Consider the following 24,336-nt stretch of genomic DNA (forward strand, 5'->3'; position numbering starts at 1 on the left):
CAGCGTGGCATGTGAGATTTCCCGTGGCAGTAATATGGCAGAGTCCACAGCAAGCAGTTTCAATGTCCGGTACAGATACGCTGTTTAACCGTAATGTGACCGGGATTACAACATCTGTTGTTAACAGAAGGCAAGCCCCCCCACCTAGCTTACCGCTCTCGTGCAGTCCTGGGCCCGACAGTTGAAAGCCGTTGATGGAGACGTTGTGGTCGGGAATATCAGAGTGTAGCCAAGTCTCCGTGAAGCACATAGACTACGCTCCCGTTACTCCCGCTGACTCGGACTAACGCTGTTGGCTCGTCCATCTTAAGCCAGTGACCTCACATTGCCCATGATGAGAGAGGGGAGACACGGCTTAAAATCTCCTTTCTAAGTCTCCGTGCCTGGACCCCTCTCTTTTCGCCGTTCATTCCACCTCTGCATCCTCGACCTGTCCTCCTCCAGATTTCCGTGGGGATGTCTGTGGGCGGGGCGCCCAAGACGCCGACTTGTTCGGCTTCAGCGCAATCAGCTGGTCCCGGGTGTAAACAAAGCGGTCATGAGTTGCTGCCAACGGTGCAGGGGCTATCCAAAACCTCCCAACTTGCATGATTTGAGAGAGTGTAGTAAAGTTGTGACTTAGAGTCTAAGAATCACACACGTAAGAAACAAAAAAGTCTGTTAAATAGAAACATAAAGACTGTTAAAAAGTAAAAAGTAAGAAGACGAAAGATGGAGCAACTGCAAACAGGCTGCATGACGTTGGCGCATGCGCACTCATGCAGTGTATTATGTCTAATTAAGTAAAAAACGAAGCCTAAGTAAAAACATTTCATCAAATTTTATCTTTAGGTGTATTTTCTACCTTTTGTTAAAGCTTTAGTGCGTAACTTTTTGATATTAATGACCGTCCGTTACATCAAGGCATGCCAAATGAGTTGCTACAAAGCTAATTAATTAGCTCACACAACTCTCTCTGGATTTCTCAGGATGGCTTTGTGAGAACATTTCTATGTTTTCTCCTCATGTTTTTAATCCCTGTGTCGTCCTTGACTACTAGCACTGTGTGGAAGAGGGGTGGAGGTGGTGTGGAAGGCTTGTATCATGTGGACGGCCGACAGTTTTGTCATGCTTAGAATTCCTCATGGGGAGACGTGCACCATAGCTTTCAACAGCAACGGGGAGAGGAGATGAAGACATTTTAAAAAATAGGTAATCTAACATTTAGGGGATGAAATAGAATTACAAACCCGATTTATGCTTAATAGCTCCTATGGCTAAGAGGGGTCGGCCATCGCATCCAAGGTACCAAAGTAGGACTGCTATTAATGATCAGCTTGTGCTTCTCCGTTTTAAGATTTGTCTGTGTGGTCGGTGTTCAATCAGTTTATTTAGCATTATTCACGACAGCAGTTCCCAGTGGAGCTACTATCATGGCACCAGCTGTGGTTGCTAGGTGACGTCTGACGCAACCGTGAAGCTTTCTACCTACTATCCCATCAAAACACCAGTCATTTCTTCATCCTCCATAAACAAGTCTTACTAAGACAAATGACTGATGTTGTCACGGAAAGGATGAAGATGTGGATCGCCTAGGTCAAAAAGAGATCCTGACTCAGAGAAAGGTTTTGAATCAATCAGGTGGGGGGGGGGGGTATTTCTCTCTGCAGTGTACACACTTTTGGTGACTTTGATCTCTGTCAAAATTGTTTGTCATTTACTGTAAAAGTGTGTGTGTGTGCGTGTGTGGTGGTGGTGTGTCACTGTCTGGCGACTCGTTGCTGAAGACCAGCTGGGTCTGTTAATGAGTGATGCACCACACATATGATGAAGTACCAGACACAGCTGTTTACCCCTTGTGCTCGTCCACTTATCAATATTCATAAGATCACCGCAATCCTGAACACCACACACACTCACGACGCAACGCACGAGCACAGCACGCACGCGACACACACACACACGCACACGCACACTGAAGTAGCCATCCAAGGTGGAATGAGGATTTTTCTCAACTGTCTTTACTCTATCTGTGTCTGGATATCCTCCTCTTGTTTGTTTTTCACTACTTCTGAACCTTAGCGGGGGAGTTGAATGTGAAAAGACCAAAGTACATACCAAAACATCCTGATTCATTGGATCTGAATTCATAGCCGTACGTGAACTAATGCCACATGATTATTCTGTTGCAATCTTTGCATTATTTACTTCAAATACCTTTTGGTAAAAATTTAAATGCATGCTCTTGTTAAATTTTTAAAAAGGGAATTGATCTCTATGTACCCAGGCTGTTCTCATGAGCCATTTGAGTATAGCTACAAAAGTAATGCACTGTAATTGTATGACGTATTTTTTGTCTTATTGATATTTACCACACTTGATTGCCACTGTATTAGAGCGCTCTGGTCATGCACAGAGGAGGTGATAACCAGCAGAAAATTTCCCCTAATTTGTAGATAGCATATGGATTGTTTTGCACACGTTTTCGTACAAAATCCCTGTAACAGTTTACAAGGATGCGGTGCTCTACTGCATGTAGATGGCCAAAAAATGACATTGAATTTTCAAAGAAGGGCCCTCTATCACAATCCATCTACATGAATAATTTGAAAAAATAAAGCTTTGAAAAGTAGAACATTTGGAACACACCAGTATTTTTCAGACAGAGGAATTGTTTGGTTTGGCATACAGTCAAGCTGCAGCTGAATTGTCTATAAAAAACAACTAGGAGGACTACGATTCAATCACATTTCTGTCTGTCGTGATGGATGAGTCATTAAATCCCATTTTGAGAAGTGTAACTAATCTTGGTTGCCTGTCTCTCTGAATCTGCACTGTGAAATAGCTTTAAGCTCTCTCACTAGTGTGATCATATAACTTTTTACATGCTCTTAAAAAACTGTACTATGTGGATGTGCTGAGGGGTTAAAACCCATGAGAGTGTTGGACTACATCAATTGATTTAAATATGATGAAACACAGGTTTGGGCCATAGATGAATCTGTGTCTAATCCCTTAATTATTTTAAGTGGACAGTATTGCTTTTATCATAACCCTAGGATTGGGGTAGATGGGAGACGTTTTATTATGTTATTAAACCCCTGCTGACATTGTGGTCCAGTGGATCCTTTAATCACTTTTTAAAACACTATGTTGTCTTTTGAATACTTTAAATGGGCTTTTTGAATAACTGACTCAGTTTTAAGTGTTTTACCACATTTATAGTCCCCTGTGACCAAGCTTATTGGAACCTAAACCTGGATCTTAGTAATTTTGTGCATACACCTGACAAAATAGCGCGTCACATGATAAAATATTGATATTCTAACCATGAGCATCAAGCAGTTTTAGAACCACAGAGGTGTCACATCAGAAAACTGGAATATATATAGTTGTAAAACATAATGATAACATACTTTAGTGTATTAAAAAAAATTACAATGCAAAATTTTAATTCTTATTGTTCACTTATTACAATTTATTTATCACACAACACTGCCTTTAAGAGATAAGACACCTTCATGATTCCTGAGGGAAAATTCAGGTGGTACAGCAGCACAAACACATAGGGAAGTAGAGAAAAAATAAAATAAAAAAATAAGAATTGTGTTCTAGGTCTAAAATACTGTAAACAGGCCTAAATGTTTTCTTTGAAATGCCCCACAACGCTTTACAACATTATTTTTTTATTATTCTGTGATGTTGTAGTTCTTTTTTCACAGCTCCAAATATTATTTGCTGTATTGCATTATTTGTTAGTATCTATACAAATGAGACTCGCATGCAGAGGTGTCAAGAACGACGTACAAATACTAGAAGAAATTTTGGGGATCTATACTTTACTGGAGAACTAGTTTAAAGCACCTTTTACTCTTACATTTTCCCGCAATTATCTGTACTAAAATAGCCTGGTATCCTGATTTGAGTTCAGTTCAGTTGCTTGTCATCATAAAAAAACAAAAACATAGCAGATAAATGCAGATAGAACATTGGCGAGAGTGTATCTGTTGCCCTCACAGATCCTCCAGCTAAGCCTGGATGCACAGTACATTTACTTCCAATAAAGGTAATTCTATTTGGGATCAAATGTGTATTTATTTTTATTTATTAAGGAGCAAACTATTACAAACAATACCTGAGACTGAGAACGCTGCGAAGGAAACCAGTTGGTAAGAAGAAGGCCGAGGATTGGCGAGCACAATGTTAGTTTGGTCCCTTTGAGCTGATGGATGGGGCACTGGATTGCAGTAGGCATCTTGGAAAGGGAGGGAGCAGAAGCCGAATGGCCAGAACAGCTGAAGGAAGGGTAGGGAAGGGATGAAGGGATGAAAGGATGTATGTGCACGGGGGTCTTGTGAAACCCGCGAACACAGGGATTAAAAGAAGCAGAGACCGTCGAGACATGACAGACAGAGGGAGCGGACACATGGGGAAATAAATCTGACCCCACCAGGGGAGCTGTGGCTGTCAAGGCCCTTGCGTTCATGGTGATACCCTGGCCATAGCTGATGCTGGCGAGGACTGAAGTGAGGAGGCACGGGATTAGCTGCTCTTGGGTATCTACGGAGGGGAGGTAGAGCCGGAACAATACAGTTATCTTCATTGCGGCAGAAAGGAATGCCTTTTCCGTGAGGGACCTTTAAGGTGGACCAAGGTCCATTCTCCGATATGGGCGTCATCAGGGAGGTAGAGACGGCCTTGCTACGGGGAGGGTGCTGCGCCGAGAAAAGTAGCGGACGTGGGATCGTTCGTGGAGATCCGGGCAAAGTGAGGCCGGTGACCGCGGACCGCAAGCGGCTCCGTGAGACACAGGGCTGCGACGTGACTAAAACATACCCTGTTTCAATAGATCATTGTACAAATCGGCGTTGACATCTGGCGAGCTTAGCTATATCTCGGATCTATCACAGAGATGCGTGGAAAGGCCACTCTTGCATTAAGCAATGGAGAGAGCAATAAGAGATAAACAAGGGGCTGTGCCGTATATGTTAGGTTTGTCTGGTGATTAGGGTGTGGTTAAGCGTGGCCTGCTCCCGAACTTAAGTAACAAATTAACTTCATTTGAAGTAATTGAGGGGATGCAAAAAAGAAACATCTATCCTGGAAATGATTTGTGTCTACCTGAGAAAAAGGAATATCCTTACAGGTGGACAGGTAACAGGTAATGCACGCCAAATATCATAAGCCCAAGCTGCTGGCCCATGACTTCAGAGCATTTGTAGCTGAGCCTGGTCCCTAGTGGACTATGCGTTTTACCCATCAATATTGTATCATGGGACCAAGAGGACAACACTTTAAGTGGGAGATTCCGTTTGACACCAAGGCGCTCCTTTTGTTTTAGAAGTTGCTGAGGAGAATGCAAAATGTTGTGATAGAATCCATTGGTAAGAGGCCGGTATCCGCACGCAGCAAATGAGTCTCCTGTAATAATGCATGTCAACATTCTCTTTTTAGAAGCCCAGAGTGCTGGTGATTTTATGAGGAGCATTCGGTCCGACAACAATTCAAACCAAAAATAAAAGCTCACCCATTCAAAAAAGCTGCGTTCTAAATGAGAGTATATTGGGAACTTGCTACTGCCTTCCATTTAGTTAAATCCTAACATAGCGCATCCAAAGCTAAATCCCTCATTACAAAAACATGCAGAACAGAAATTCACACAGCGACACAAAAGGAAAAGTGTGACAAAGGGGGAACACTCAAAGAGGTCTGTGATCAAGATTGGACATGGCAGCAAAAAGGGAACACCAGATGATACCTGATTGACACAGTATGGTTCCTTATTAGATTAACATTAACAAAAAGGTATAGGTATTCTTCTTTGGGCTTTCACTGTAAATTCGGTGGGCTCCCATCAATCAACATAATCTCATCTGAACATCTGCTAGATGGGAGCCACTGGGCAGGGACCGCGAGAGATACTGGATAGCATTAGCACCTTCTGACCCCTCTTTCAGCCAGATGATGCAGGTGTTAAATCTTCGGTTTCTGTCTTGTGCATATATATGGGCAACTATCCTCATATCTTCTGCTCCATAAAACATGTTAATGCTCAGTAGTACACATGTTGGGTTCCTTTAATGTATTGCATTGTACTAAAATGCATTCATTCATTTTCAATGGGATTAATGCAGCTGAAACAGGTGCATCCCAAATTTTCAAACATTTACATTTTATATAAAATATAGTCATTGTGGCCTTTAGAAAATGTTTTCTTTTGGGAAAGGGGGGTGGGGTAGTGCCAATAGGCCCTGTGGCACGGCCCTAAGCTTTGTCCATTGGCATTTTTCCCCCCTCTACATTACTTTCATTTATTAAGTTGTTTTGAAACCCACTTTACTTGAGTAAAAAGTGTGAGGTGATACTTCAACTCCACAGAAGGTTTTGAACCTCTGCCACATGCAAGTATATTGCAGCCGAGGCAAGGCTGCAAAAAGTCTCTTTCGGAACAGATTATCTCCAGCTAGATGTTTCTGGACTCTGACATTGACGTTTTTTTTTGATGTTGTGATAAGTTTATTTAGTCATTTATGAAGGTCTTAAAAAGTCGTAAATCTGACTTGGTGAAACCTGCAGAAAACCCTTGTAGTAAGAGTAAACGTTACAAAAAAAATAATAATCTATACAAGAGGACTTAAAATAAAAAAAAGGGGTTGTGTTGACTTTTGCTTCCTTTTAGCACCGCGTGCAGGGTGGACTAAATTCTCCCAAAAATGATAAATGATAAGCCAGCTGTAACGACTTTGTCTTTTAACAATTAAAACAAGCACGTGTAACTAAAAAGACACATCAAAATGCTCATAGAGAATGCCCAAAGTAATAAAAAATGACCAAAGTCGGACCTTGTAGCACAATGTGTCAGCATAGTGCAAACTGGTGTGGGGGCCAGATAGTGACTCTCATTGAGCAGTTCTAAAAATACACAGTAAAGGAGCTTCTATATGGGGATTCCAGGAGTAACTCTTCATCAAATGGGGTCTGTGTTCTAATCTGCATCTATTTCTGGAGCCCAGTATTCCTGGGAAGTCCTTTTGACGCCATCAATGTTGTGTAGGCTCAGTGCCGTTGTTACAACTAATGTTTGGATAGTGAGCGACACAGACAGAGATGGTCCACGTGCCTCTTATTATCTCTAGGTCCACTTTAATGGTCGTCTGTCTCTGGCACTCTGGATCGTCAAACAGAGAGAAATTAGCCTATCCATGGACAGACAAAGGAAAGTTCATTTCTGCGCTCTTATGAGCGTGTCTGATCTCCCTACCTTCCTCTCTTTCTTCTCTCTGTCACTCAGCGGTTCTCTTCCTCCGCTCCCGCTTGTGTTCCCTTCATTCACCTCCAACTCTCCATGTTTGTCTCTCTCTTCATTCCCCTTTATCCCCCCTCTTCAGAGAGCTGTCCTATCCCTGCTTGCTCCTTCCCATAATTCATAGTGACAGAAAAGGTTAGAGCAAGCACAGCAGAGCTTGGCTGACAGAGAGTGGAGCGTTGGATGTCGTTTAAAGCAGCCGCCGTCGTCACACTGTTTCAAGTCGGCACAGTTTGACTGAATATACTGAAACGCCGAGCTTTGGTGTGACATTCAAAAGTAATGTTTGTATACACTGTCATGCTTAATCTGACAGGGTAGACAGAGCAGACGTGAGTAGTGCTACACTTACATGGTTATTATAACCTGGATCTGTCTGTTCTTTGAGCATTAACACAGTTTTATTCAGTGTTTTTAGGTTAAGGGTGGTTTTCATCATGAATATAAAAAATGTACCTCCAACACACTGCCCAATCAAAACTGTATTCGCGGCACAACAACATTACAGTAGTCATTAATCCTCACCCTAATTACGCCAGCTGTAGCGTCACAAATTATTAAAGCGTTATCCTCTATTTAAACAGTCATTAAATGAAGCAAAACTGGATGGTCTCGCTATGCCAGACCATCCTCCACAGCGTTCGGGGGGGTCTGATAGTCACACAGTATTCCGGGATTGGGGAAAAAAGTTCCCTGGTTTTTGGGATTTCTAAACCTATCCCAATGTGCATGAGGTGATAAGCACCAGACGGAGCCATGTTCTGAAAAATAGGAACTTATTTTGGTGGAACAGTGTATACCATTCACACATAGTTTTAGTCATGCAGCAGAGAACCTGATTGGACAGATAGTCTAGCTGTTGATTACCTTGCAGAGATCTGAGGACCAGGTTAACCATAGTCCTCAGATGGACAGATTAGTCTAGATAGCTGTCTGGATTTACTAGAGATCTGAGGACCAGGAAACCATCGTCCTCAGAAATCCACGGAGGTTAGAATGCCACACAAAGAAATAAGGTAACGGACCACGGCAGAATGAGGGACATCGCGCAATTTTCCAGAACGCACAGACCAATCTCTGACAGTGGAACGTCGTGGATAGTGACTGACACTAAGATGTGACTAGTGATGTCATTATATAAACATATTGAGGTTTTATTATTTTAACCCTCATGTTGTCCTGGGTCAATTGACCGTTTTCCTTTATCAATATCTTTTAATTACCAAAAATAACAGATGATTTCCAACACAACACTCTTTGGCAAGTACAAATCTCTACTTTCATCAACTTGGGGTGTTTCTTATTTGAATTGTATAGCATTTGGAGAAAAAATCGAAGTGGTTTTGAATAGTATTGAGCAAAAGTTGACATATTCCAGTCTGTGATTGTCCATCAACATCCGTTCTAACTCAAACAATCAGGTATAATTTCCTATAAAGAGGTGTATTGAACATAACACCAAAACTAACTATGAACTAAAGTTAATAAGTTATGTACGTAGTGTTGAAAACGTCAAAAAGTGAAAAACGTGGAAAAAAAAAGGGAGTCAAAGTGTTGAAAAATGGGACAAAAACATAAGAAAAAAGCTAACAAAGTGGTGATTTTCAATTTGACAGGGAGACAAACTGTCAACACTCTGAGATCTGAGAGGTTTTTATTAACACAAAACAAAATTGTGTGTTCCGCATTAGGCTGATTCGAGATGGAATGCGTCTCGCCTGTAAAGTGGACGAGAGCAGGCGGCAGCAGCGGGGGGCGGGACAAAAATCTGATGTCAAAGTCGGAAGTTCCAGCCTTTTCCAGGAGCCTTCAGGATGACAGGCTCAGCTTGTACAAGTCTCCAGTGTTTAATTATGCTTTACATTGGAAATGTTGCGTATCTAATTAAGAACAGACGTAGAATGATCCGTGGTCTGAACAGAATTTAGTCTCTCTGGACTACACGTCACCATCAGACACACATGTGTTCCTGAACCGAATAGCCTTCAAATAAAAAAAAAGCAGTAAAAAATCCCTCTGATTACAATCAATAAAAAGTTATATTAGTGCTGTCAAACACATTTACATTTTTTAATTGCAATTAACCGCATCAATGTCAAGTTAACTGGCAATAACGCACATTTGTATCGTCTATATAGCTAATATATTCTACACATTTTGCTGACCTTTTATGCATTATTTGTACTTTTTCTCCGTTTTTGACACTGTTTCAGCACCCACTACCTTTTTTTCTTATGTTTGCACTTTTTTGACAGTAACACTACCTCAAAACTAGTGATTAACTTGAGTTTTCCAATTTTTGTGGAATTATGTTTATAAACCCTCATTCATAGGAAATATACCTCTTGTGAGGTAGAAAAGCAGAAATTAGAATGATTTACGACTAAAATGAAAGGAATATGTTGAGAGATAATCACTGGTGGAAATTGTCAACTTTACTCATACTATTTCAAAACCACTTCAATTTGCCCGAACAGTCTGAAAGCCGTTGATGGAGACGTTGTGGTCGGGAATATCAGAGTGTAGCCAAGTCTCCGTGAAGCACATTAGACTACGCTCCCTGTACTCCCGCTGACTCCGGACTAACGCGTGATCGTCCATCTTATTAGCCGTGACCTCACATTGCCCATGATGAGAGAGGGGAGACAAGGCTTAAATCTCCTTTTCCTAAGTTCCGTGCCGGACCCTCTCTCTTCCCTCGCCGTTCATTCCACCTCTGCATCCTCGACCTGTCCTCCTCCAGATTTCCGTGGGGATGTCTGTGGGCCGGGGCGCCCAAGACGCCGCATTGTTCGGCTTCAGCGCAATCAGCTGGTCCCGGGTGTAAACAAAGCGGTCATGAAGTTGCTGCACAACGGTGCCGTGGCTATCCAAAACCTCCCAACTTGCATGATTTGAGAGAGTGTAGTAAAGTTGTGACTTAGAGTCTAAGAATCACACACGTAAGAAACAAAAAAGTCTGTTAAATAGAAACATAAAGACTGTTAAAAAGTAAAAGTAAGAAGACGAAAAGATGGAGCAACTGCAACAGGCTGCATGCACGTTGGCGCATGCGCACTCATGCAGTGCTATTAGTGTCTAATTAAGTAAAAACGAAGCCTAAGTAAAAAACATTTCATCAAAATTATCTTTAGGTGTATTTTCTACCTTTTGTTAAAGCTTTAGTGCGTAACTTTTTGATATTAATGACCGTCCGTTACATTCAGGCCATTGCCAAATGAGTTGCTACAAAGCTAATTAATTAGCTCAACACAACTCTCTCTGGATTTCTCAGGATGGCTGTGTTCAGAACATTTTCTATGTTTCTCCATCATGTTTTTTAATCCACTGTGTCGTCCTTGACTACTAGCAACTGTGTGGAAGAGGGGTGGAGGTGGTGTGGAAGGCTTGTATCATGTGGACGCGCCGACAGTTTTGTCATTGCTTAGAATTCCTCATGGGGGAGACTGCACCATAGCTTTCAACAGCAACGGGAGAGAGATGTAAGACATTTTAAAAATAGGTAATCTAACATTTAGGGGATGAAATAGAATTACAAACCGATTTATGCTTAATAGCTCCTATGGCTAGAGGGGTCGGCCATCGCATCCAAGGTACCAAAGTAGGACTGCTATTACTGATCAGCTTTGTGCTTCTCCTGTTTTAAGATCTTGTCTGTGTGGTCGGTGTTCCATCAGTTTATTTAGCCATTATTCACGCACAGCCAGTTCTCCAGTGGAGCTCTATCATGGCACCAGCTGTGGTTGCTAGGTGACGTCTGACGCAACCGTGAAGCTTCTACCTACTCTACTCCATCCAACAAACACCAGTCATTTCTTCATCCATCTCCATAAACACGTCTTACTAAGACAATGACTGATGTTGTCACGGAAACAGTATGAAGATGTTGGACTGCCTAGGTCAAAAAGAGATCCTGACTCAGAGAAAGGTTTTGAATCAATCAGGTGGGGGGGGGGGGGGGGGGGGGGGGGGGGGGGTATTTCTCTCTGCAGTGTACACACTTTTGGTGACTTTGATCTCTGTCAAAATTGTTTGTCATTTACTGTAATAAGTGTGTGTGTGTGCGTGTGTGTGTGTGTGTGTGTGTCACTGTCTGCTGACTCGTTGCTGAAGACCAGCTGGGTCTGTTAATGAGTGATGCACACACACATATGATGAAGTACCAGACACAGCTGTTTACCCCTTGTGCTCGCCTCACTTATCAATATTCAATTAAGATCACCGCAATCCCTGAACACACACACACGCACGTACGCACGCACGCACGCACGCACGCACGCACGCACACACACACACACGCACACGCACACTGAAGTAGCCATCCAAGGTTGGAATGAAGGATTTTTCTCAACTGTCTTTACTCTATCTGTGTCTGGATCTCCTCCTCTTTGTGTTTGTTCACTACTTCTGTAACCTTAGCGGGGAGTTGAATGTGAAAAGACACAGTATATACCAAAACATCCTGATTCATTGGGATTCCTGAAATTCATAGCCAGTACGGTGAACTAATGGCCACATGATTAATTCTGTTGCAATCTTTGCATTATTTACTTCAAATACCTTTTGGTAAAAATTTAATGCATGCTCTTGTTAAATTTTTTAAAAAGGGAATTGATCTATTATGTACCCAGGCTGTTCTCATGAGCCATTTGTAGCTATAGCTACAAAACGTAATGCACTGTAATTGTATTGCACGTATTTATTGCATATTTACCACATTGATTGCCACTGTATTAGAGCGCTCTGGTCCATGCACAGAGGAGGTGATCAACCAGCAGAATAATTTCCCCTAATTTTGTAGGATAGCATATGGATTGGTGTGCACACGTTTTCGTACAAAATCCCATGTACCAGTTTACAAGGATGCGGTGCTCTACTGCATGTAGATGGCCAAAAAATGACATTGAATTTTCAAAAGAAGGGCCCTCTATCACAATCCATCTACATGAATAATCTTGAAAAAAATAAAGCTTTGAAAAGTAGAACACTTTGGAACACACCAGTATTTTTCAGACAGATGGAATTGTTTGGTTTGGCTAATACAGTCAAGCTGCAGCTGAATTGTCTTATAAAAAACAACTAAGGCAGGACTACGATTCAATCACATTTCTGTCTGTTCTGTGATGGATGAGTCATTTAAATCCCATTTTGAGAAGTTGTAACTAATCTTGGTCTGCCTGTCTCTCTGAATCTGCCACTGTGAAATAGCTTTAAGCTCTCTCACTAGTTGTCGATCATATAACTTTTTACATGCTCTTAAAAAACTGTACTATGTGGATGTGCTGAGGGGTTAAAACCCATGAGATTGTTGGACTACAATCAATTGATTTAAATATATGGATGAACACAGGTTTGGGCCATAGATGAATCTGTGTCTAATCCTCTAATTATTTTAAGTGGACAGTATTGCTTTTATCATAACCCTAGGATTGGGGTAGATGGGAGACGTTTTATTATGTTATTAAACCCCTGCTGACATTGTGTCCAGTGGATCCTTTAATCACTTTTTAAAACACTATGTTGTCATTTTGAATACTTTAAATGGGCTTTTTGAATAACTGACTCAGTTTTCTAAGTGTTTTACCACATTTATAGTCCCCTTGTGACCCAAGCTTATTTGAACCTAAACCTGGATCTTAGTTAATTTTGTGCATACACCTGACAAAATAGCGCTGTCACATGATAAAATATTGATATTCTAACCATGAGCATCAAGCAGTTTTAGAACCACAGAGGTGTCACATCAGAAAACTGGAATATATATAGTTTGTACAACATAATGATAACAATACTTTAGTTGTATTAAAAAAATTACAATGAGAAAATTATTTAATTCTTCATTGTTTCACTTTATTACAATTTATGTTATCACACAACCACTGCCTTTAATGAGATAAGACAAGCCTTCATTGATTCCCTGAGGGAAAATTCAGGTGTTACAGCAGCACAAACACATAGGGAAGTAGAGAAAAAATAAAATAAAAAAATAAGAATTGTGTTCTAGGTCTAAAATAACTTTAAACAGGCCTAAATGTTTTCTTTGAAATGCCCCCACAACGCTTTACAACATTATTTTTTTATTTATTCTGTGATGTTGTAGTTCTTTTTTCACAGCTCCAAATATTATTTGCTGTATTGTCATTATTTGTAGTATCATTATACAAATGAGACTCGCATGCAGAGGTGTCAAGTAACGACGTACAAATACTAGAAGAAATTTTGGGGATCTATACTTTACTGGAGTAACTAGTTTAAAGCACACTTTTTACTTCTTACATTTTCCCGCAATTATCTGTACTAAAATAGCCTGGTTACTCCTGATTTGAGTTCAGTTTTCAGTTGCTTGTCATCATAAAAAAACAAAACACATATCCAGATAAATTCAGATAGAACATTTGGAGAGAGTGTATCTGTTGCCCTCACAGATCCCTCCAGCTAAGCTTGGATGCACAGTACATTTACCTTCCAATAAAGGTAATTCTATTTGGGATCAAATGTGTATTTATTTTTATTTATTTAAGGAGCAAACTATTACAAACAATACCCTGAGACTGAGAACGCGCGAAGGACAGACCAGTTGGTAAAGAAGAAGGCCGAGGATTGTCGAGCACAATGTTAGGTTGGTCCCTTTGAGCTGATGGATGGGGCACTGGAATTGCAGTACGGCCATCTTGGAAAGGGAGGGAGCAGAAGCCGAATGGCCAGGAACAGCTGAAGGAAGGGTAGAGGAAGGGATGAAGGGATGAAAGGATGTATGTGCACGGGGGTCTTGTGAAACCCGCGAACACAGGGATTAAAAGAAGGCAGAGACCGTCTGAGACATGACAGACAGAGGGAGCGGACACATGGGGAAATATAATCTGACCCCCACCAGGGGGAGCTGTGGCTGTCAAGGCCCTCTGACGTCATGCGTGATACCCCTGGCCATAGCTGATGCTGGCGAGGGACTGAAGTGCAGGAGGCACGGTGATAGCTGCTCTTGGGTATCTACGGAGGGGAGGTAGAGCCGGAACAATACAGTTTTATCTTCATTGCGGCAGAAAGGAATGCCTTTTCCGCTGAGGGACCTTTAAAGGTGGACCAAGGTCCATTCTCCGATATCGGGCGTCATCAGTGGAGGTAGAGACGGCCTTGCTACGGAGGAGGGTGTGCTGCGCCGAGAAAAGTAGCGGACGGGGATCGTTCGTGGAGATCCGGGCAAAGTCGAGGCACGGTGACCGCGGACCGCAAGCGGCTCCGTTGAGACACAGGGCTGCGACGTGACTAAAACATACCCTGTTTCAAATAGATCATTGTACAAATCGGCGTTGACATCTGGCGAGCTTAGCTATATCTCTGGATCTATCACAGAGAGCGTGGAAAGCTGACCCTCTTGCATTAAGCAATGGAGAGAGCAATAAGAGATAAACAAGGCTGGCTGTGCAGTATATGTAGGTTTGTCTGGTGATTAGAGGTGTGGTTTAAGCGTGGCCCTGCTCCCGAACTTAAGTTAACAAATTAACTTCATTTGAAGTAATTGAGGGGATGCAAAAAGAAAATCTATCCTGGAAAATGATTTGTGTCTACCTGAGAAAAAGGAATAATCCTTACAGGTGGACAGGTAACAGGTAACTGCACGCCAAATATCAATAAGCCCCAAGCTGCTGGCCCATGACTTCAGAGCATTTGTAGCCTGAGCCTGGTCCCTAGTGACCTATGCGTTTTACCAATCAATATTTGTATCATGGGACCAAGAGGACAACACTTTAAGTGGGAGATTCCGTTTGACACCAATGGCTGCTCCTTTTGTTTTAGAAGTTGCTGAGGAGAATGCAATTGTGTGATAGAATCCATTGGCTAAGAGGCCGGTATCCGCACGCAGCAAATGAGTCTCCTGTAATAATGCAATGTCAACATTTCTCTTTTTTAGTAAGCCCAGAGTGCTGGTGATTTTATGAGGAGCATTCGGTCCGACACAATTCCAAACCAAAAATAAAAGCTCACCCATTGTCAAAAAAGCTGCGTTCTAAATGAGAGTATATGTGGAACTTGCTACTGCCTTCCATTTAGTTAAATCCTAACAATAGCGCATCCAAAGCTAAATCCCTCATTACACAAAACATGCAGAACAAGAACATTCAACACAGCGACACAAAAGGAAAAGTGTGACAAAGGGGGAACACTCAAAGTAGGTCTGTGATCAAGATTGGACATGGCCAGCAAAAAAGGGAACACCAGCCCATGAATACCTGATTGACACAGTATGGTTCCTTATTAGATTAACATTAACAAAAAGGTATAGGTATTCTTCTTTGGGCTTTCACTGTAAATTCGGTGGGCTCCCATAATCAACATAATCTCTATCTGAACATCTGCTAGATTTGGGAGCCACTTGGGCAGGGACCGCGAGAGATACTGGATAGCATTAGCACCTTCTAGCCCCTCTTTCAGCCAGATGATGCAGGTGTTAAATCTTCGGTTTCTGTCTTGTGCAATACTTATGGGCAACTAGTCATCATATCTTCTGCTCCATAAAACACATGTTAATGCTCAGTAGTACACATGTTTGGTTCTTTAATGTATTTGCATTGTACTAAAATGCATTCATTCATTTTCAATGGGGATAAATGCAGCTGAAACAGGTGCATCCCAAATTTTCAAACATTTACATTTTAATATAAAATTATAGTCATTGTGGCCTTTAGAAAAATGTTTTTCTTTTGGGAAAGGGGGGTGGGGTAGTGCACAATAGGCCCCTGTGGCACGGCCTAAGCTTTTGTCCTTATTGGCATTTCTTCCCCTCTACATTACTTTCATTTATTAAGTTGTTTTGAAACCCACTTTTACTTGAGTAAAAAGTGTGAGTTGATACTTCAACTCCTACAGAAGGTTTTGACACCTCTGCCCACATGCAAGTTATATTGCAGCCGAGTGCAAGGCTGCAAAAGTCTCTTTCGGAACAGATTTTATTCTTCAGCTAGATGTTTCTGGACTCTGACATTGACGTTTTTTTTTGATGTTGTGATAAGTCTTATTTTAGTCATTTATGAAGGTCTTAAAAAGTCTTAAATCTGACTTGGTGAAACCTGCAGAAACCCTGTAGTAAGAGTAAACGTTACATAAATAAAATAATCTATACAAGAGGACTTAAATAAAAAAAGGGGTTGTGTTGACTTTTGCTTTCCCTTTTAGCACCAGCGCAGGGTGGACTCAAATTCTCCCAAAAATGATAAATGATAAGCCAGCTGTAACGACTTTTGTCTTTTAACAATTTAAAACAAGCACGTTAACTAAAAAGACACCATCAAAATGCTCATAGAGAATGCCAAAGTAATAAAAATGACAAAGTCAGGACCTTCTTGTAGCACAATGTGTCAGCATAGTGGCAAACTGGTCTGGGGGCCAGATAGTGACTCTCATGAGCAGTTCCTAAAAATACCAGTAAGGAGCTTCCTATATGGGGATTCCCAGGAGTAACTCTTCATCAAATGGGGGTCTGTGTTCTAATCTGCATCTATTTCTGGAGCCCAGTATTCCTGGGAAGTCCTTTTGAAGACCCTCCATGTTGTGTAGGTCATACAGTGCCTTTGTTAAACTAATGTTTGGATAGTGAGCGACAGCAGCAGAATGGTCCCAGTGCCTCTTATTATCCCTCTAGGCTCCACTTTAATGGCGTCTGTCTCTGGCACTCTGGATCTCAACCAGAGAGAAATTAGCCCTCTCATTGACAGACAAAGGAAAGTTCATTTCTGCGCTCCCTTATGATCGCTGTCTGATCTCCTCTCGCTCTCCTCTCTTTCTTCCTCTCTGTCACTCAGCGGTTTCTCTTCCTCCGCTCCCGCTTGTGTCTCCCTTCATTCACCTCCAACTCTCCATGTTGTTCTCTCTCTCTCATCTCCCCTCTTTCATCCCCCCTCTTCAGAGAGCTGTCCTATCCCTCTGCTTGTCTCCTTCCCATAATTCATAGTGACAGAAAAGGTTAGAGCAAGCACAGCAGAGCTTTGGCTGACAGAGAGTGGAGCGTTGGATGTCTTTTAAAGCCGCGTCGTTACACACTGTTTCCAAGTCGGCACAGTTTGACTGAATATACTGAAACGCAGCTTTGTGTGTGACATTAAAATAATGTTTGTATCACATGCTCATGCTTTAATCTGAAGGGAGACAGAGCAGACGTGAGGATTAGTGCTACACTTACATGTTTATTATAACCTGGATATCCTGTCATGTTCTTTGATGCATTTCAACACAGTTTTATTCAGTGGTTTTAGGTTAAAGTGTAGGTTTCATCATGAATAAAAAAATGTTACCTTCCATACACACTGCCAATTCAAACTGTATTCGCGGCACAACACATTACAGTAGTCATTAATCCTCACCCTAATTACGCCTAGCTGTATGCTTCACAAATTATTAAAGCCGTTATCCTCTATTTAAACAGGTCATTAAATGAAGCAAACTGGATGGTCTCGCATTGCCAGACCATCCTCCACAGCGCTTCTGGGGAGGGTCTGACTAGTCACACAGTATTCCGGGATTGGGGAAAAAAGTTCCCTGGTTTATTGGGATTTCTTAAAACCTATCCCAATCGTCATTGAGGTGATAAGCACCAGACGGAGCACCATGCTTCTGAAAAATAGGAACTTATTTTGGTGGAACATGTGTACATTCACACATAGTTTTAGTCATGCAGCAGAGAACTCTGATTGGACAGATAGTCTAGCTGTCTGGATTTACCTTGCAGAGATCTGAGGACCAGGTAACCATAGTCCTCAGATTGGACAGATAGTCTAGCTAGCTGTCTGGATTTACCCTGCAGAGATCTGAGGACCAGGTAACCATAGTCCTCAGAAATCCACCGGAGGTTAGAATGCAAACACAAAGAAATCAGAAGGTAACGGACATCCGGCAGAATGAGGGACATCCGGCGCAATTTCCAGCAGCACCGGAACAATCTCTGAAGTGGAACGTCGTGGATAGTGACTTGACACTAAAGATGTGACTAGTGATGTCATATATAAACATATTGAGTTTTATTTATTTTAACCCTCATGTTGTCCTTGGGTCAAATTGACCCGTTTTCCTTTATCAATATTCTTTTTAATTACCAAAAATAACATGATTGATTCCACACAACACTCTTTGGCAAATACAAATCTCTACTTTCATCAACTTTGGGGTGTCTTATTGAATTGTATAGCATTTGGAGAAAAAATCGAAGTGGTTTTGAAATAGTATTGAGCAAAAGTTGACATATTCCAGTCTGTGATTGTCCATCAACATCCGTTCTAACTCAAACAATAGGTATAATTTCCTATAAAGGAGGTGTATTGAACATAAACACCAAAACTAACTATGAAACTAAAGTTAATAAGTTATTGTTACGTAGTGTTGAAAACGTCAAAAAAGTGAAAAACGTGGAAAAAAAAGAGAGTCAAAAGTGTTGAAAAATGGGACAAAAACATAAGAAAAAAGCCTTAACAAAAGTGTTGATTTTCAATTTTGACAGGAAGACAACACTGTCCAAACCACTCTGAGATCTGAGCAGGTTTATATTAACACAAACACATTGTGTGTATCCGCATTAGGCTGATTCGAGATGGACTGCGTCTCGCCTGTAAAGTGGACGAGAGCAGGCGGCAGCAGCCGGGGGGCCGGGACAAAAATCTGCTGTCAAGTCGGAAAGTTCCCAGCCTTTTCCAGGAGCCTTCAGGCTGAACAGGCTCAGCTTGTACAAGTCTCCAGTTGTTTTAATTATGCTTTACATGCGAAATGTTGCTGTATCTAATTAAGAACAGACTGTAGAATGATCCGTGGTCTGAACAGATTTAGTCTCTCTGACTACACGTCACCATCAGCCACACAACATGTGTTCTGAACAGAATAAGCCTTCAAATCAGACAAAAAGCAGTAAAAATCCCTCTGATTCAAAATCAATAAAAAGTTTATATTAGTGCTGTCAAACAATTTACATTTTTTAATTGCAATTAACCGCATCAATGTCATAGTTAACTGGCAATTAAGCGCACATTTGTATCTATTCTATATTATATATTATTCTACAATTTTGCTGACACTTTTTATGCATTATTTCGTACTTTTTCTCACGTTTTTGACCCTTTTTTCAGCACCCACTACCTTTTTTTCTTATGTTTGTCACTTTTTTGACATGTAACACTACCTAACACTTAGTTATTAACTTGAGTTTTCCAATTATTTTTGGAATTTATGTTCAATAAACCTCATTCATAGGAAATTATACCTCTTGTTTGAGTTAGAAAAGCAGAAATTAGAATGATTTAGACTAAAATGAAAGGAATATATGTTGAGAGATAATCACTGAGTGGAATATGTCAACTTTTACTCAATACTATTTCAAAACCACTTCAATTTTCTTTTTCCAATGCTATAAAATTGAATAAGACGCCCCAAAATAACCCATCAAAATCAATCACGTTATTTTGGGTAATTACGATTGGGTAGTCAAAAAGAAGATTGATATAGAGAAGCGGGTCAACATGAGGGTTACAATTTGTTTGCGTTAACGCTGTTAATAAAGTGTTTAACTGACAGCACTAGTTTATATAAAACGTAATCATGTTGAGTCAATTCTGAACCAATCAGCGGTTAGATCAGCTGAGAGGTCAGTGTTTCCCAGCATGCTCTGGGTCCGCCGGGGTCTTGCGGTTGGTGAAAAGCAACTGCGCCGCCTGCATCTCAAACATGCATTGTCTACGTGTGCATGACGTCAGTGCAAGTCGGGATCAAGTCAGACACAAATCTACCCAGCATGCATTGGGCGCCAATTGATTGGGGATTGATTCTACGCAGACCTGGCTCACCTCGAACGAGCCTATTTGCAAAGTTTAATCTGCAATAACAGACCAGCCTGCCATTGGCTGACAAGACAAAAACAACCTTTTATTGGTCAGAATGTTCTCCCAGAGCATCATGGGAAATGCAAAATGGCGGTTAGCATCAGAGCTTGTGGCTATCAGTGGTGATAAATGGTCGGAAATTCAGAAATTATGGACATAACGTGTCAAACTTGTATGTAACAGTATGGATTGATTGCATTGAAGACCCTGAAGAATTGTAGATTCCCAGAATGGATACAAAACCTTCTGTAAGGTCTTCTAAAAGACACCAAAGACACTGGCACAATGGCGAGTGTTAGCTTTATGCTGCAGGAGACGGTATATTTCTACTCACTGTGGTTATAAAGTTATTAAGTTATGAATCTGAGATGCCGTTTTTTTGTCGTATACAACAAACTCTGGATCAGAGGTATTGTGCATCGTTGTTCTATGCCTATGTTGGCGCGGTAGTACATAGAATGTCTGTGCAATTTTCTTTTGCTTGTTAACGCCACCAACTGTCAATTAGCAGACTAGCATTAAAATGGATGCACGCACCCACCACAAGGCACCTTTAACTTCTCTTTTTTGTACAGTTTTGTACCTTGAATTTGTTTTGGTTGTGTCTGTTGTGCAAATAATCAGATATTTTCTAAGACAGTTGCTCATCTTTCGTACTAATTACTCACTCTGGAGAGTTTCAGCTAGGCTTGGATTTCTACAAAAGTCTCCTACCATGCAGAAATGGAAGCTAACTTTTATTTTCCAAACTCTGAATGCCTGAAAATTAGTGGTGAATGGAAATGAATTTGTGATGGTGGTCACAGAGTAAAAACAAAACAAAATTAAACCAAAACAGTGTCCCAGATACACCGGATAGACCTCACCTCACTGTGAACAGTTTTCAGTGGAACTACTTTTAACAAAGAAATAGTCCCTCTGAAAATGGGGTGTTTTAGAGTAGAAGAAGTAGTGAGACACCGGCCCTCATTTAACAACCTAACGTAGAAACCAGTGCAGATATGAGCGCAGAAATCCTTACGACAGGCTTCACGTGGGATTCATGAAATGTTTGTATCCCACCAATCAGAGCGTAAGAATGGTTGTACATTAATAAATGGTGCGGCTGGAAACGATAGTAGTTGAAATATCACGCCCCAGTACATTCTCAGTTTTTTTCCTTGACATCTCAGTTTAATTTGCAGTAACGTGTCCTATTTGGCAGCCTTAAACTGGTATTAGGCTGTAGGAGGAATGTGGAATAGAAAGAGATCACTGATGTGGTCAACAGTTTTGCCGTGTTAAATTGCACTTCTTGACATCCTTGACATATGTATGCTATAGTCCTAATAGTAATACTGCACATATACAGGCTTACATTGCAATCTCGTAATCTCTGTATTTAAAAACACACAGTAGCAGAGTTTATGCAGTATTTTATTTTATTTTTTCTTTTTTTTTTTACTGGTGTTTTTTTTCGGGAGTCACAGCCAGGCAACAGCTGTGAGGGAGAGCGCGTGGAAAAACAATCCCATATATGTCGGTCAATGGCAGAAAGATTGTTCACTTGTGGCCATTAACACCACTTTAAAAGACAAACAAAAACCTGAAGAATCAATAAAAATGTTGTGCATCATCATGTTTCCTGCATTGAATATCATTGCCATACATAACACTATAGCTTTTGAAAGCGAGAAGTAATATCCTGTCTCCTTTATACAGCCACCAGTTGGAGCTGTAAGAAGTTGGGGCTAAAACAATGTTGCAGACTTTTTCTGGCGTGTATATTAGGGTCACGTTTAAATTGATAAATGCCGAGCTTAGCATAGGAATCTGCGTCCTAGGTCGTTGTAAGTCGTAAGCACGTCTCATAAATAAGAGCCAGTGTGTCTGGAAAGAGATGCTGCCGTTGATTTTTTGAAATGCAATAATTGAATCCCACAAATGAAATTAGATTCACTTCCATTGCATAAGGGTAGAGACAGATATCTCAATACCGGGACAAATGAAACCAAAACTATCTCCATAGATAGCTACCACTAGAGCTAAGGGTGGAAAAATGTTCTTTTGCCATTTGTGTGAATTTACCCTTTAAGCGTGCCTGAGCATACTCAGTGATCAAATGGCTATCAGACCTGAATTTGGTTATGGCTGAGATCATTGACTAATCAGCTGAGAGGGTAACAAGCAGACATCGAGGATGGACGGGCATGCACACACAGGGCTTGCTGGATTAGCATGTAACAGGCCGGTAAACAAAAACAACAGAGCTTTCATTAATTAAGAACCGTGGGGCTGGGTGGGCAGACGGATGGGCAAGGGCTGCTGAGACACTCCGAGAGCGGCACAGCGCCAGGCCTCCAACCACGCCAACCAGAACACAGCTGCCTAATGGAGCGCTGGCACTACCAACGGACGGGGGAGTGAAGAAAGCGAGGGGGGGAACAGAGAAAAAGAAAGGGGTGGAAATTGGAGATCAAAAAACTAGATTATCAAGGAATTTGAAGGAGAAAAAAGGCAGAGGGAGACATGGGCTGAAAGACAAAAGGAGAAGAAAGGGAAACAAAGTTTGCGAGGGAATTGAGAAGAGGAGGAAACAAAGGCAGATAAAAAGGAGAAGGGGAGTGTGTGTGTGCAGAGGGAGAGATGAGATGAAGATAGAGATGGAGATTGGATGATATCCCTCTGTCTCTGTTCATTAATACCGTATGATCTCCTCTCTCCCTCCTTTGTGATTTTAACACATTTCTAATTAGCACAGAATCCTCTAAGTTGGAGGGAGGGAGATTGGGGAGGATGGTGGTGGTTGTGGGGGGGGGGGGGGGGGGGGGGGGGGGGGGGGGGGGGGGGGGGGGGGGGGGGGGGGAATCATATTTATATCTGTCTTTAATAAATTCACTTTCATTTGATCTTTTTTTAAACGCACAGGCTGCTGTGGAGCGCCTTTTCTTCTCCCCCACCCCGACTCTGGCAGAATGAAAGGTGGTGTAAATGCGGGGCTAATTGTTATGCTTGTAAGGAAGCTTGAACAGTAGCTGAAGTTGTTAGATTACAGAAAGTGGAGATTTTCAAAGTTTTACTGCTGTACAAAAAAAAAAAAACACCTCCCCTGTGATCCAAAAGAGAATAAAGACTCTGGAAATATGGAAAGCCAACCTAGTCTGGTGCATTGCAGGGGGGGTCAGCATCTTGTATATTTTTTGCTTGACTTTTCTCCATCTGCTCTATTTCATGGCTGCGTGGAGACAATGTCAGGACATGAGGGAGGCTCCCCCCACGCCTCTCACTGAGAAACTTGGCAGCTCGTCTAATCAGAGTGCAATTAGACTGAAACTTCTCTGGGCGACAGAGGACTCTGATTACCCAAGAGTCACCGGGGGTATATTTAGTATCTCTGCTCTTGTTCCTCCGTTGTTAGCGTGGCGCCCCGGAGCTACAGAGCCAACTTTTGCATGGAAGGCTGGACGGGCTGGACTTGGCTGGGGCGCTCACTCAGACTGACTTCAGTGACTGAGCTCTAACAATGTAATCCAGATCCAAAACCCTCTAGCTACCCAGAGCGTGAGGGTGTTCCAAATTACACATGCATGTAAATCTTTTTGGGCCTGTAGCTCTTTAGTGCTCTGCTGCTCTGATCCTTAACTGCTCATTGTGTTTGTCAGAGTTAGACTCATATATTGGTTTTCTTCTAAGATTGCACCCTCTGTTAAATGCAGCCTAGGAATTACATATGTACACGTAGGATGGGTCTGCAGCCCAGGATTTGACCCCAATGGAAGGATTTGGTACCATTGCAGGAAGTTGTGTGTCCTTTACATAGTGAGGCAGTCACATACCTGCATTTAACTAACCCTAACCCATTTTTAATTACTGTAAACACAATCATATATATTGCATCAGCATGTTGTAATTGGATGAATAAATAGTCTACATAAATTAACCTAATTTTCCTTTTCTTGAGTAACTCCTTGACAATTGAAAAGGAATTAAAAAGTTACATTTGAGTTGTTTTTAATTGGATTTGTAGTGTCATACTCGGATCTATAACAATTTTCAGCCCATGACCTTGTTTTTAGACTTGGATATTTTCATTTGCCCAGCAGTTAATGAGCTGTCAAGTTGTCAAATGAATTTGATCATGACATACTTTTGTAATCTATTTTTACCAGCATATATACAATGTTGTCTATAGAAATGATGATTTATGTGTAACCTTTA

The 24,336-nt window shown here is 41.4% G+C and overlaps 1 protein-coding gene across 1 annotated transcript in view; it reads left to right on the plus strand.

The window, feature by feature from the left end:
• The window catches only part of LOC116673448 (EF-hand calcium-binding domain-containing protein 6), a 67,816-nt gene that overhangs the window by 27,027 nt on the left and 16,453 nt on the right, over positions 1-24,336 (plus strand). The gene's annotated exons all lie outside the window — the stretch shown is intronic.

This window comes from Etheostoma spectabile, chromosome 23 (assembly GCF_008692095.1).
Source record: "Etheostoma spectabile isolate EspeVRDwgs_2016 chromosome 23, UIUC_Espe_1.0, whole genome shotgun sequence".
Classification (NCBI taxonomy): Eukaryota; Metazoa; Chordata; class Actinopteri; order Perciformes; family Percidae; genus Etheostoma; species Etheostoma spectabile.